This window comes from Petaurus breviceps, unplaced genomic scaffold, assembly GCF_028583685.1.
Source record: "Petaurus breviceps papuanus isolate PSGF00001 unplaced genomic scaffold, PetGlider_PUasm1.0 156, whole genome shotgun sequence".
Lineage (NCBI taxonomy): Eukaryota > Metazoa > Chordata > Mammalia > Diprotodontia > Petauridae > Petaurus > Petaurus breviceps.
In genome coordinates, this window is record NW_027185720.1 from 4,461,407 (window position 1) to 4,478,241 (window position 16,835).

Consider the following 16,835-nt stretch of genomic DNA (forward strand, 5'->3'; position numbering starts at 1 on the left):
ACACACACACACACACACACACACACACACACACACACACACATATATATATATATATATATATAATCCCTTCAACTACTGAGAAAAGTTTCATAAGTTACAATTATTGTTTTTCCATGTAGGAATGTTAATAGTTCAACTTTGATAAGTTCCTTATGATTTCTTTTCCCTGTTTACCTTCTCATGCTTCTCTTGCTTCTTGTGTCTGAATGTCAAATTTTCTATTCAACTCTGTTTTTTTCAGCAAGAATGCTTTAAAGTCCTGTATTCCACTGAATGACCATATTTTCCCCTGAAACATGATACTCAGTTTTGCTGGGTAGGTGATTCTTGGTTTTAATCCCAGCTCCCTTGACCTCCGGAATATCACATTCCAAGCCCTTCGATCCCTCAGTGTAGAAGCTGCCAGATCCTGGGTTATCCTGATTGTGTTTCCACAAATAGTTTCTTCCTGGCTGCTTGTAATATTCTCTCCTTAATCTGGGAGTTCCGGAACCTGGCTATAAAATTCCTAGGAGTTTTCTTTTTGGGATCTTTTTCAGGAGGTGATCGGTGGATTCTTTCAACCTCTATTTTGCCCTCTGGTTCTAAAACATCAGGGCAGTTTTCTTTGAGAACTTCCTGGAGGATGCTTTCTAGGTTCTTACTTTGGTCATGGCTTTCAGGTAATCCAATAAGTTTTAAATTATATCTCCTGGATCTATTTTCCAGGTCAGTGGTTTTTCCCATGAGATATTTCACATTGCCTTCTATTCTTTCATTTGTTTGGATCTGTTTAACACATCTTGATTTCTCATAAAGTCATTAGCTTCCATTTGCTCCAATCTAATTCTGAAGCAATGATTCTCCTCAGTGAGCTTTTGAGATTCTTTTTCCATCTGGCAAATTTCGACTTTTTAAGGCATTCTTCTCCTCATTGCCTTTTTGAGCCTCCCTTGCCATTTGAGTCAGTCTGTTTTTTAAGGTATTATTTTCTTCAGTCAGGCTGTTGACTCTCATTTCATAATTTTCTTGCATTGTCCTCATTTCTCTTCCCAATTTTTCCTCCACTTCTCTTATCTGCTTCTTAAGGTCCTCTATGGCCTGTAACCAGCTTGTATTTTCCTTTGAGGCTTTTGGTGCAGGAGTTCTGACTTCACTGTTTTCCTCCTGTTCCATGCCTTGCTCCTTCTTATCCCCAAAATAGGAGTGTAATGTTGGAATCTTCTGTCTGCTTTGTTTCCTTTGCCTGTTCATTTTGCCACTCAATTATTTTACTTTTGGGCTTTTTGCCACAGTAGGACTCTGCCACCAGACAGGGGAGTTTTCGTCCCAAACGCTGGGGTTTTCTCAGCTGCTGGAGGTATTAGTTGGGTGCCCTCTCTGAGTTCTCCACATGCTCTGGCAAGCTGTACACACACCCCAGGACCTCCACCCTAGACTGCAATCCAGATGCAAGCAGGTTAAAGCAAGAGCGATTACCCCTCAGACTGGTGCTTGGTCCCCCTACACTCTGCAGGCCAGGAGCTGAAGCCACCACGTGGTTCTGGCAGGCTGTGCTGGTGTCTCAGGGGTTTCTCACCCTGGGGGTAAAAGCCACGCACTCCCACTTACTGGGTCCCAAAGTCCAGACTGCACTGGCCTCTCACCTTGTCCTTCGCATCTATGTATTGATAAATCTGGAAACGGCCACAGCTGCTGCTGATCTGAAGTCCCTCTGGCTGGCGGCTGGTCAGGCCCACCCTGGAGCTAAAGCCTAGGCGTGGGGCTGGGCTGGGCTCCCAGAGTGCTGTGCTGGCCGATTCCTGCCGGCCTGCCTGGCTGTCCTCAGTGGGAGGTTAGCTTCTGTTTCATTTTGTGGGTTCTGCTGCTCCAAAGTTTGTTTAGAGTCCCCTTTTTACATGTATTGGGGAGGGTGGAAGCTGGAGCCGCGGGAAGGTCGTGCTTCTCCTCCGCCATCTTGGCTCCACCCCCTCTTATATATTTTCTAGAGCTCATATGGAACACCTTGCATATTTTTGACTTTTTCCCATTGTCATCTTAACTGGAAAAACAAAAAAAAAATGATTTTTAAATAACTAACTTTTAACAATGACAAAAGAATTTGAAACGTAGGTTGAAATATAATAGGGATTTTAACATATGATTTTAAAATAACCTTTAAAATATTTCATAACCATATTTCAACATAATTGGTTTCTTTTGTTATCCTATAAATATTATTTAATTCAATTAAAGTCATTATATCAGAAGGTGTCTGTAGACATGACCATACTGACCAAGTAGTTCATAACACAAAACAAGCCTAAGAAACCTTTCAAAAGACAAATAAGCAAAAGACATAAAATAAAATTTTCCTATTGTTTTCTTTCCTTATTCTTTTCAGTTTGTGTAACATTTTGGGGAGATTAAAAATATATATTTTTAATTGTAAAAAGAGGAAAGATGGCAGATTCTTTCTGGATTCTCCAACTCTCTAAATTCAAATATCAAATTTCTGAATGAATGGTACAGTACCAAATTACCTGATAATATCTTCAGAATCCTTTAGCTCACATAGGCTGGGTCTTTGTGTGCCAGACTCAAGATCAATACTGCTAATGAATACTGCTAATGCTTTTATGGATTTTGGTGTTTCAGTTGCGCGTGAGACCAATCAGTGGGAAGAAGAATTTTGGGAGCAGAAGATTACCACCAAGTAAGTGAATTATTTTTCTCAGTCTTCAAAACTTCGCCACCTGATTTCTATATAAATTCCTTGGATATATCTCTGTCAAGGGTTGGCTCGTGTGCCACTTCCAAAAGGAAACTTTTCCCATCCTACCAGTTTTTGTTGTTCTCTCTTTTCTTAAATATCTAAGGTATATTCTTACCCGTCTAAGTGATTTATTACCCCAAAAGAAAGTACACTGTGTAGGGGGAAAAAACTGTTTTTGTTTGTTTGTTTGTATTTTTGGCTATTGTACCTAGCACAGTGTGTTCAACACTGTGTCCTTAACAAATTCTTCTTAGACTCAGTAGAATTGAATTGTATTAGATTGGATTGGATTGGATTGGATTGGATTGGATTGGAATGGGCTAGATAGTTTATGGAAACTTGCTGTAGTTAAAGTACTCTTAGACTCCATGTCAATAGACTTGTAATCTCATCCAGAATCTTCCATTCTAGGTACCCTGAAACAGCTGTGCAATATTGGGCAAATCACTTTACCTTGTTGGTATTCGGTATCATTGTTGCTACAAAGAAGATACTAAACTATATAAAATATCTACAAAGTCCTTTTCAGCCAAAATTATTTTGAGTAAAGAGTTGAACTATGATGTTAAATGTACAACATTCTAAATGTGTACTTTGTGCCATATATATACACATATGTACGTACATATTACATATAAATATATATATATATATATATATATATGTGCGTAATATTCTCCCTTTATGTGGAGAGCCAAAGACGCTTGGTTCAGGACTCAGATATTCAATCTTAGTAGTGGCCTTTAAAACAAAAGCTCTTTGAGAAGAGACTTTTTGTCAAGTTAGCTCCTGAGTTCTTTGTTATGGGTTACACTTATAAGGATGTTACTTGAGCTCTAAGATCAATAGGCTCTACCCCAAGATTTTAGTTATTAAGAGCTAAAGTATTTGATTCAGCACTCAGGTATCTTTGGGTAGTCAGCTCTAAATGTGATGTCTTTTGAGGACTACAGCTTTGGCTTTGAAGGTTGCTTTCAGTTGTATCCATTTATGACTGTGGCTGCATTAGCAGGTACCTGAGGCCTAGATTAAAGGTCTTACCCTAAGACTTTAGTCTTCTAGATAACAAATCCTTATCAAATTATCTTTTCTGTGCTACTTCCAGGATATAACAGACTGAGATAATGATAAGAAAACTCGAGTCCCCTTCCTTTGTCTCTTTTGTTCTATAAAAACCTTGTCCTAAGAATCAATAAATGGAGTTCATCATTCTTCCTTGAACTACTCACATAGCCTGGTCATTTTTTATTCATGTCTCCGAATCATGCTTAAGTGCTGGACACTGAGCAGCCCACGACACCTTTAAATTAGTATTTATTTTCAAAATGTTTACATACACATATTAAGTATGTTGTATGTATTTTCCCTAAATATTTTCTTAGGAATTCCTGTTTCCTCTTCATTTTAATTTTTTTTTTGGTTTGTGCTTTCTTTTACAACATAACTAATATGAAAATATGCTTTGCATAGTAGTACATGTATAACTATATCAAATTTCTTACTATCTCAGGGACTTGTAAGGGGAGGGAGGAAAAGAGGGAATTTGGAACTCAAACTTTTAAAAGAAGAATATTAAAATTGTTTTTACATGCAATTGGGGAAAATAAAATACTATTTAAAAATAGAATTTCTGTTTCCTGAGAGTAAGATACAGAGGTTAATAATCAAATACCACTAAGTGTCTCTAAACCTTAAGTATTCTTTAAAAGAACTCTCATAAAGAGATCAGGGCTTATTTAATTGTTATAGAAAGTAATCTATCATAATAGGTTTTTTTCATACATGGAGAAATTATTTTAAAATGACATTATTATGAAAAAACAGTAATACCGATATTTATTAAAAGAGCAGACTATTATGATTCATGTATTAAAACGTATTACACATATAATATTTCATACTATTGAGAAGATTAGAAGATTGTTAAGGAACAATAAAGTATGTGAGACATAAGAGTGATTAACATGGATACATTTCAAGATGCCTTGTACATTTCAGTGTTCAAATAATAAAATATAGCATTGCTTATTCAAATGTGGTTTGTGACAATGTCTAGTCTTTGGACTTGTAATAGAATGAATGCCTTTAAGCTCGTAAAGATTCTAGTCTGGTTATGAAAACATTTGATGAACTTAGACACAATTATATATGAACATAATGGGACGTTATCAAAGAAAGTTTTTTTTTAAACAAATAAGTCAGTCTGATATAGTGCAGTGGTGTTGAACCCAAGTAGAATTGAACTCCCATAGATTATATACTGACTTAGAAAACCATAAATTAACATCTGTATTGCATAGTTTATTTTTTTAATTTTTTTTAGACATTTCCCAATTATAGCCCCTTGGGAAGTTTGCAGACTGCCTTAGGTTTGACATCTCTGGCATATTTGATTCAGCTCCAAACTGACTTGAAATTAGGAAGATCTGATTTTAGAGCTTGTTTCAGATACTACCTGGGTGACGCTGGGCAAGTCGTACAGATATTGTCCCATTTAATCCTCCCTACAAAAATGTGAGGTGATTTCATGTTATAGGTGATATTATTATCCCCATTTTACAGATGAAGAAACAATCAGAGAGGGGTTTAAATAATTGCCTTAGAATCACACAGCTAGTGTCTAAATCTCAATTCTTCCTGACTCCGAGTATTCTAACTACTTCATTAATCTGCCTTCAATATACAATGCAGGAGGTCTGTTCTTTTCACTATTCTTAAGACTTCTCAAACTTTGCTGTTGCAATCCTTGGGGCTACAAATGTCCTATATTGACTACTACAGTTCACAGGTCCACCAAGAATGCATTAGTGTCCCACTTGTCTCATATGTTCTCCAATATTTATCATTTTCCCTTTCTGTCATATTAGCCAATATGATAAGTGTGATGTGGTACCTCAGAGTTGTTTTAATATGCATTTCTTTTATGAATAATGATTTAGAGAATTTTTTTCATATGACTACAGATTATCTTAATTTCTTCATCTAAAAACTGCCTTTGACCATTTATCAATTGTGGAATGACTTGTATTCTTCTAGATTTGACTTAGTTATCTATTTATTTTAGAAATGAGGCCTTTATCAGAAACCCTGGCTATAGTTAGTATTTTTATCCTGAGGAATACAAATTAATATCCAGTATGTGTATATGCATATATTATTAGTATGATACATATATACAAACACATACATATAATATACATGTATTATACGTGTGTTATATGTATTATATGTGTGTGTTATATATGCCTCTGTAACTGGAATATTATCCGATGAGATCTCCATCCTCAGTCAGTTTTCAATATGTTCTACCTGGTCTCAGCTCATATGTATACCTGATGTATGTGTTTCCAGTAATACATGATGACATGATGTAATCGAAGAGCCTTTATCCCCCTCATTTCACAGCATTTGCAGATATGTCTTTTGCTCCCTATCAGTCTCTTGCATCATGACAAAACAAATCAAATCAAAACAAACCAAACCAAAACCTTTCAATTGGCTACTGAGCCAGAACAGAGTGTTTATTAAAAACAAATGGACAAACTTTAAAAGGAGAGATGTTGTTCTTCCTGATGGTCAGAAAGACTAGAAGTGTAATCCTCTGGATGAGGATTGAGGAGGCCTTGGCCAAATGGGCAGCAGTCTGCTATCTGCTGCCTCTTACCTATTTCCAGGTGCTTAATCTTTCTGTGTCCACCATGGGACTTTAAACACATTGTCCCTGTTTCTTTTGGTTGTTGTTTTCTTTTGTCTTACCACACTTTAGATCAAACTAGTTTACAACCTTGTGAGTTTTAAAGATTTAGAACAACCAGAAAGAAATGGAGGCTCAAAAAAAAAGAAAGGATCAAGCACTTGAATTTTCTAGACTGTGAGGCATGCCTCATCATATGGACTGGTACTACATAAAGATTTCATGGTAATGTGAACCTTCTAGGTGTATGTAAAGGTGAAAACAAAACAAAACAAAAAAATGGGCCACTAGGTGGCACAGTGAATAGAGCATTGGCCCTGGAGTTAGGAGAACCTGAGTCCAAATCCAGCCTCAGACACTTAACACAGAAACTAGCCGTGTGACCTTGGGCAAGCCACTTAACTCCGATTGCCCTCCCAAAAAAAGCAAAAAAGAAAGAAACAAAAAAAAAACAGAAAAGCATTTATGAACTAGGCATCAGCACCTTATAGATACAAAAGCTATAATCCTTATAATGGCTGCAATAAGGCTACATCAAAATCATAAATGTCAATTCATGAATATTCAAATAAGCAAAAGTTTGTATGGAAGGAACTGGTTTGACTTAAGGAAAATTCTGGAAAGCTACTTTTAGAAATGAAAACTACAATCACAGCCTAAAACAAAGTGAAAATAATTAAACTTTTTTTTTTCTGATAGCTTCTGAAAATTTGAGAGATCAAAGTAGAAAAATCACTACAGAAGTTACTCTAAATATGAAAAACCAAATGTCCGTTTCCGATGAGACCTTATTGACTATATTTAGGCTTTCAACTTATTCTCCCAAATCCTTCTTGACCTAAAAAATTGGGTCCTGAGAGTGTATCAAGCTTCATTTCTCTTCTAGTTCTGGTGAGGGTGGACCTGAGGATTTTGGGTTGTCTCATATTTCTCACCAGGCTTAGCTGTTGTAGCTACTAGCAAACTTTGCTATGGACTCCATTGCTGGGCCTCAGGTAGCTTTCCTGTCTTTCTGAAGCCACAGGATTATAATGTAATTCATCTGCCTCCAAACTTCATTTACCTGAATCAGTAAAGATTATATTTAACATAAAAAACACCAAAAAACAAAGGAATAATGATGCAATGTATTCAAAGCCATGTCATAGCCCCAGTATGGATTTAAGACAGCCAGTGAGATAGAGCAGAGGACAAGTCACTCAATCCTGCTCTGGCTTCACTGCCTTCGTCTTCACCTAGAGGCTTAAGCAATTTTTACCTCCCTCGACACCACGGAAGATGTTCCACTTTGTTCTGCTCATCATTATATTTTTTTGCATTCTTTATTTTGTCTCAGAAGGCAATTAAATGACTTTTTATCCCAATACATTAAAGCAAAAGGAAACAGGATATATGCCCATCTTCTGAGGTAGGGATGGGGTACTCCCTCTTGCCCCAACCATGTAATACTGTTTTTTTTTTTTTTGAGAACTAGACTCACTAAGCCTCACGTGGACTGCTAACATGTGGTACATCCATTAAACGGTAGACCCAAGGGGCCAGTCCCTCCATTATGATTTTAAATAGAAGTAGCATTATGCATTTTGGAGTAGACTAAAAAGCTTTATGTGATCCTCTGTATTCTAGTTTTTTTTAATTAAATTAAAGGGATGCTAATATAGATATTTGAGTTAAAAAAAATTCAGAAAGACATAAATTGACTGACTCTTACACTGGCTGCCATTCTTTCTTCTCTTCTCTGCTACCAGCCAGCAAGAGGACAATTACTCTTTGAAGTTCTGAGCTGTCCTTTTTTTTCCTGATGCTTCAAAGAGTAAAGAGGACTGATCAGTGACTGAATAGTAGAACTGAAACTGAATATACTATGACTACAGGGAATGAATAATTCAGTCAACATTTATCCCCCTTTTCAGTTTCTCACTGATATCTATTTTAAAAATTCTTTGAATTTGTGAACATTTTAGGCCCTTTTATGAGACAGAAAAAACATATATGGTCTAGACAATACAGCATATATGTATACATTCACACATGTACACACATGCCATACATTCTGACATACATGTGTATACATGCACATGCACATACATGTGATGTTTGTCTTTAGGGAGTACAAAATTGACTTTTTATAATTCATTTCATTCATCTTTTATCATTTTGTCACCAGCACAGTATCTTAGGTTAAAGGTCAAGTTAGTTTGCCTTTTTAAAATTGCCAAGCCCTCCATTTAAAAAGGAAGGGAGAGGGGAATCGGGTCTTCTATCAAACCAGAAATTAAATGTTTTGCATACCCTACTGACAACTTAAAAGCAACCACAACAACTACTTATAAATAGATTTCAGGGTGTTCTGTCATGGAAAATAATTATGACAGTGTCCCAGAATCCAAATAAAAGAGGGTTTTCCTGTAGAAGATGCCTCAATGAATCAGTCAGTTGACAATAATTTATTCAGTTCTTACTATGATCTATGAACTGTCGTAAGCACTGAGCATAGGAAGAAGCGTGAAAACAGTCCTTGATATAAAGGAGTTCATATACTAATGGAGTAGAAAGCTTGCACATGGCTAGATGCATATAAGATACATATAAATTACAAAGAATTTTATCGTATAGGTGAAGTGACTTGCATTTAATCAACTATGATATGTATGTTGCAGAGGATGGAATTTGAATGAGTCCTGAAGGATCACGATGTCCTTCAGACATCACTTTTTGTAAACTGCATTGTGTTAATTACATTAAACCACAAGAAATTTCAGAGTCTCTTGAAAGAAGCTTACAGTAACTCAAAATGGACTGGTCTAACAATTCTCATAGGAAAAACCAACTGGATGAAGAAAGCCAATTTTTTTTTTGTCTATAGCAATATTCTTGCTATGGATGATTAAATATCATACTATCTGAAGAATCAAAGATATAGGTCACTCAAAGGATACTGAAAAAATGTACCATGAATGTAAAAAGGTTGATGTATATAATCATCCAGTGATAATTTGTGTTTAAGAAGTAAGAAAAAAAAGTATCATAAACAAAATTTAATATACCAGATTTTGGAGCCAGGGAAACATGTTCTGAATGCCAGTTCTGTAATAAATCACATAGAATCACAAAAGTTTTTAATTGCATCATTTTTCAAGAACTTAAATAGATTTCAGGGTTCATCTAGTCCAATCCCCTCAGTTTTACAGATGAGGCAGTTGAGACCCAATGAGGCCAGGTGATTTTCTCAAACCCTCACAGATAGTCATAGACAAAATTTGAGGCCAGGTCTTCCGACTCCATTCTCAATTTCCTTTTTATAAAAGGAAAGAGATCAACTAGATAACATCTAGAATCCCTTTATAGTTCTAAATCTATGATCCTAAATGTGCGACTGCAAAGGGATCTGGTCTGTTCACGTAGCAAAATGAAGTAATACCTAATGGACAATGAAAACATTGAACTGGTATCCATGTTGTATTAAAAAAACATAGAGTAAGGTCCCTTAGTACAATACATGGACATTTTATGGAGAATATCTAGGACAACGTGGATGAGAATAATATAGAATAAAATAATAATGTAACCTTCACTTGGAAGAGGAGTACTCACATTGAAGCACAGATTCATTAAAGTAAGATTTGTATTCAGATACAGCCCAAGTATAAAGCTCCTTACTGGCAGTGTCTATATCTATCTGTCTGTCTCTCTATATCTCTATCTATATCAATATAATCTATCTATCTATCCATCTATCCATCCATCCATCTACCTATCTATTCATTTGGTCATCTATTTAGCTCTCTCTCTGTCTGTCTTTCTCTGTCTGTCTTTGTCTGTCTCTGTCTGTCTCTGTCTCTCTGTCTCTGTCTCTGTCTCTCTCTCTCTGTCTCTGTCTCTCTCTTTCTCTCTCTCTCTCTGTCTCTCTCTCTCTCTCTCTCTCTCTCTCTATATATATATATATATATATATATATATATATAAATTTCTCATAAACTGATATATGTTGTTTTGACAGACATCACCACCACCACCACCACCCCCAAAAAGAGAACAAAAGAGAGAGAAAACTGCTTGCCTCTATTATTTTTTCTTAATTCTCCTGACTTAGTATCTGGGAGTAATTCTACTCAAAAAGATAAAAATGGCAAGTTCTTTCAAAAGTTTATTGTCATCTTTTGCAAGTTAAAATATGTTTGCACTATCTTCACTCAGTGTCTTACCAAGTGCTAAAAATTATGTATTTTACCCTCTACTAAAACCTTATGTTTCTACTGGCAGATGTACAACATTTGGTAGATATTAATAAATCAGCAATTCCTTTTTTTAATGGCTCTTTTTGCTCAGTGCACATTTGCCTGTCTGCTGGTCTCCTTGATACTCATTGCTTTAAGCCTCTGTCCCTCCATAGTGACCTACAAATTGGTGCTTATCCAGCATGGAGATAGTACCTGGAAACTAGAGATTCACATTAGGGAGCAGTGCAATGTGGACCTCAGCCCTGCCAGACAGAAGGAGGCCAAGTGTGGTGACCAAGCGCTGGGAGATTCCATGAATTTAATATCTGCTTCACCTATCCAGAAGAGAGTAATCCATACCCGTTGGACAGTACTTAATGGCACTGACTAGATGTGCTCACCTTTACTGAGGACTTGGCACCTCAGTGAGTGGCACTATGAGGTCTGACAAACCTCAACAAAGCAGAGTCAGCTGCTAAGCATGATGAGGCCCAGGTGATATCCTGCCACCTCTGGTGGAGCCCAGCCACTCCTTCTACAGCAATATCAGCAAGGACCATCACTATGCAGAACATACTGAGCATGAGCTGAAAGACACATTACCTGGGCTCAACCCTTCTGGAATGAATAATTTATCCACCAGATCAAGGAAGGAAAACATACTCTGATTGCAGCCCCTGGCAATTGTCTTTGAGGGATTTTCAAACACGTTGAAGGTCTGTCTGAAGAAGCAATCATGGCGTTGAATCTGCCCACTGGCATTCCCATCCTGTACAAGTTGGATATGAATCTGAAGCCCATGAAGCCCATGCAGTTTTTCAGGAATGAAAAGACTGTATGCAAAGCCATGGAGCCTGTGGCAGCCCAAGGCAAGACCAAGAAGTGAAAGCAGCCAACCTGCAGGGGCCAACAGTGGTCAGGTCCTTCCCTTCTCACTGTCTTCACCATTTCTCTACCTTGCCTGCTTCACTCATTGACCATTTCTTAGGTATCACGACACATAACTACAGGTGGGGGACTGATGGTTCTTTCTCTCATTTCTTCTTCCCTGTTTCACGCCAATTCCTTTCTCTGCTCTTGCTCCATCCCTCAACCACATTAGTCAAAATGCCTTCTGGGTGGTTTGGTTCAATAAGGACCTGGTTAAGGGTTAGGGATGAGAACATAGCAAGAAGTGACCAATGTAGGGAATTGAAAGAAGTGATTGTTCCATTAATTCCTATGAACCAGTCTGGCCAGTAGGGCAGTACTCTCAGGGGCTGTTGTAGGAAGCTGCCTATAACCCAGGTGATCCTTTAATGAAACATAAAAGTTTTGTTTGAATGTTTCCTCTCTAATCCAAGAAAAATTGATCTGGGAAGTTGAGATTATGTCCCAGTGTTTACTTGTTACATTTGCTTTCACAAAAGACCCTTACAGGCTGGTTATTAGTGGCTTTTGGAATTAAACTTTCCCACTTGGTAGCCATCAGGGATCTTGAGCCGAATCAGAGAAGAGAAAGTTCCTTGATTTCTAAGGGTACAAGTACATTCCATTGTATTTTGTAGCCCCTGCTCTGTTCTGTGGCAGTGAAATGCCCCTAGGTTTTGTTGAAATGTGTCTCAGTGTCCCATTGCCTTCTACCTCATGTCCAACCATCTGGGTCCTCATCAGTTTTTTCATAACTGTACTTACCCTCCCCTCCCCCTTTTTATTGTTCACTATAGGAAAGGAATGATGAACAATTTTTTTTAATGACTCTTTTCCAGAATTAGCACAATTCAAAAAATCTGTTACAAGACAAAGTGGTAGGGAGTTCACCAGTCATTTATTCTAGCAATAACTTACATTCTATGAAAAGATGAAATAAAATTACTTAATTATAGATTCTATCATAAATTTCATTATCTCTCCATGATAGTTTAACTAGCTCATTTCTTTTTCTAAATCTTGTTGTCATAGATTTATGAGAAAAATGCCATTTTGACCTTGTTTTAGATTTTTCTGGACGCTAATCAAATTTTTTTAAAAGCAGGGCATTTTAAAAATGAATTCTTTCAAAAGAAATATCCTTTGTTTTCACTTCAGGAGTCTTAAATTTTTATTCAAGAAAATGGGTCTTTTTTTTTCTTTTAAATTTATTTATATACTTTTAGTTTACAACATTCAGTTCCACAATCCCTTGAGTTCCAAATTTTCTCTCCTTCCCTCTCCTCCCTCCTCCTTGCCATGGCCGCATGCAGTCTAGTATAAACTCTACAAATACCTTCACATTAAACATTAGTCAAGGGGAAGCTAAGGTGCCACAGTGAATAGAGCATTGGCCCTGGAATCAGGAGGACCTGAGTTCAAATATGACCTCAGACACGTAACACTTACTAGCCCTGTGACCTTGGGCAAGTTGCTTAACCCCAATTACCCTCTAAAAATTGCCCTCCTACTGACTCTGTAGATCTTCCTCTGGATGTGGATAGCCATCTTCATCATGAGTCCCTTGGAGTTGTCTTCTAACATTGCATTGCTGAGAGGAGTCCAGTCAATCAAAGTTAGTCATCACTGATATAATGTGTCTATAATTGTGTACAAAATTCTCTTGGTTCTGCTCCCCTCACTCAGCATCAGTTTATATAAGTCTCTCCAAGTTATTGCGAAGTCCATCTGCTCCTCATTTCTTATAGCACTATAGTATTCTGTTACATTCATATACCATGATTTGTTTAGCCATTCCCCAGTTGATGGGCATCCCCTTGATTTCCAATTCTTTGCCACCACCAAAAGGTCCTTTCTATCCACATCCAGAGAGAAAAATATGGAATTTGAATGCAGATTGAAGCATACTGTTTGATCTTGTTTTTGTTTTGTTTTTCTTTCTCATGGTTCTTCCCATTCATTCTATTTCTTCTGTACAAGATGAGTAATGTGAAAATATGTTGAATAGCAATGTATGTGTAGAGCCTGTATCAGATTGCATGCCATTGGGGAGGAAGTAGAGGATGGAGGAGCAGAAAATTGAAAACTCATAGTAATGAATGTTGAAAACTATTAAGTAAATAAATTAATTAAAAACTTTAAAAAGAAAATGGGGTCTTCAAAAGAATAATGAAAAGAATGCTAGAATGAATTTCAAACAACCTGGGTTCTAATTCAAAATATGGTACTAACCAACTGACTAGGACAAAAGTGTCAAATATATGGAGTTATATGACCCACACCACTACCAAAGCCAGGACCAGATTAGAATGAAATTGTGAAATATTACTATAAAACCTGAATTACATAACATGTTAAAATTGTCAATTTGTAGTCAGGAGGGATCCTTCTTAGGAATTGGGGAACTGTTTATATTTTTGTTTGGTATTCATGGATGAGAGTAAGTCACTTCAACTCTCCAAGTCTTAGTTTCCTTGGTCATAAATTAAGCAGATCTGGATAATCAAGACTCAATTACCTCTAAAGCCTCTGATATGTCTAAGATTCAATAATTCCAGGTCTTGAAGGCTCATCTTGTTCAGCTCCCTGTTTCCCAGATGAACCACACTAATGTAAGACTCGTGATTGTCTAATCTATTCTTAAAGATTTTCAAGACTAGAAATTATACCACAAAATCATTTCAGTGTTTAAGTTCTAATTTCTGAAAAAGAAAAAAATCCCTCTTTTGTCTAATTTAACACCAATTCTATCTTTTGTGTCCATTTAACAATATGTAAGCTTCTTAGAACCAGGGATAATTTTATTCTTTATAGTTGTATTTTTAGGCAGCTGAGTGATGCAATTAATAAAGACCCAGGAATGGAGTTAGGGAAATCTGAATTCAAAATTGGCCTTAGTCACTTACTATTTGAGTGACTCTGGGCAATTCATTTAACCTTTGTTTGCCTGAGTTTCCTCAATGCTAGAATGGGGATAATAACAATATGTGCTTCCCAGGGTCGTTATAAGAATCAAATGGGACAGTAAGTGTAAAGTACTAAGCACATTAGGGGGGCATGGGAAACTTTATCTAAGATCTATCTATGAGGGAAGAATTTATGACCAAACAAGAGACAAAGGGTATTACAGGATATAAAATAGATAATTTTAATTACATTAAATAAAAAAAAAGTGTTTGCACAAACAAAACTAATACAGCCCAGACTAGAAGGAAAGCAGAAAACTGGGAAAGCATTTTTTACGGTGTTCCCCTATTAAAGGCCTTATTTCTCAAAGATAAAGAGAACTGAGTCAAATTCATAAGAATACACCTCATTCCTTAATTGATACATGGTCAAATGATATGAGCAGCCAGTTTTCAAAAGAAGAAATCCAAACTATCTATAATTACATGAAAATATGCTCTAAAGTAATATTGATTAGAGAAATGTAATCAATAGTAGTTGAGAGCATAAAAACCCTGACATACCACCTTATACCTTTCAGATTGACTAATATGACAGAAAAGGAAAATGACTAAATTGGAGAAGGTGTGGAAAAATTAGAATACTAATACATTTTTGGTGGAGTTGTGAACTGATTCAACTGTTCTGCAGATCAATTTGGAACTATGGCCAAAAGACTATCAAAGTATGCTTTTTTTTTTTTTTACTTTTTATGTGTGTGTGTGATTTTGGGGAGAGGGAGAGAGTTTGTGTTTTATTTAGCAACCATATGGCTAACATGGAAATATTTGGGGTAACTTAACATGTTTGATCTATATCAAATTGATTACCTTGTCAAGGGAGGAAGGAAAGGGAGAAAGAGAATTTGGGACTCAAATTAAAAAAACAAAAACAAATTCTAATTATAAAAAACACATACAAATAAATGTAAGCACTTAGCACACAGTTCATGGGACATAATGGCTACCATATAAATGTCAACTATTATTATTTTCCCCAGCACTTAGTATTATGCCAGTCATTTAACTAGCTATTATTAATTATTCCAAAAACTGTGGGTACACAAAGAAAAGTAAGAGACAGTCTGTGCTCTCAGAGAGTCTTACCACTTAGCAAGTAATAGAATCTTAATAGGTGATATTGATTGACTGATTACATACATATTTAATAAGGCCTATTTACATTTTTTAATCATTTTTTATTATTCATCTCTGAACCCTTTCTAAATTTTCTATATTATTCTTGTAATGTGAAGACCTATGCAGATTCTAATAGGATAATTGCTTTCAGTCTTCAGGAAAAGGATTTTAGAATAATTTCCCCACCTTTATTCCAGATGGCCTCATCTCCTTTACCATGGCAAATCATCACATTCCTTGCCATCTTTCACACTTTATTCTACCACACTGCTATTTAAAAAAAAATTACCACTCAAGACCCATCCTTCTGTTGATCATCTTTCTTCCAAAATTTTCAAGAATGATATTGGTGAAGTGATCCATTATTCTTATGTGAATTTCTTGGCATGGAAATGATCCCATATTCTTAAAGTCTATACCTACCTAGTTCAATCATGAGTCATTTATCAATCCATATAGGTTTAAAGTATGGGAACAGTAGACTATTGTGTCCATACTGACTTGAGATTTGACTAATCTAGGTCTGAGAGGCATATACTGACAAATTGATTACACCAGTGAAGGAAGTGCTCATACCAGTGTGATTCCTGCTCTTTAAAATATTTAAATAAGGGATAAACGGATAATGGTGGTTAAATATTTCTTTCTCTATTCTTCCACATATCTCCAAGATTTTTCTTACTTTTTTCCCTTAAACAGAACTAACTATGTAACTTTGGGAAAGTCACTTAACCTCAATATAGAAAGAGAAGGTTGCATCTGTTGGTCTTTATCATTGCTTCAGTTATAAATCTCTGATCCTATGAGAAATTATGTGTGTTCTTCATATCTGTATTTATTCTGTGAGCATATTAATGCCTACTCACTTGGTATTTTTATCTTTGATTTCACAGATTTGCATTTGAATGACCTTCATCTGTGCTTGGCCCTAGATAATCCCATTTCTGTGGGGCTTTTATTATATTTTTATCTCCTTTCTTAAGAAAGTTTTCCTTTTAAATTAGAAACTAAGTATCTTTTTCTTCTTTCCTCCCTCCCATCCTTCTTTCTTTCCTTCCCTCCCTCCATCCCTCCCTCCTTCCTTCTTTCCTTTACTCCTTACTTCTGTCCTTTCCTCCTTCCTTCCTTTCTTTCCTCCTTTCCTCCTTCCTTCCTTCCTTCCTTCCCTCCCTACCTTCCTTCCTTCTTTC

General features: G+C 36.3%; 1 pseudogene; it reads left to right on the plus strand.

Annotated features, from left to right (window-relative positions):
• The window catches only part of LOC138156699 (probable phosphoglycerate mutase 4), a 105,535-nt pseudogene extending 93,998 nt beyond the window's left edge, over nt 1-11,537 (plus strand).
• Nucleotides 11,538-16,835: the final 5,298 nt, after the last annotated feature.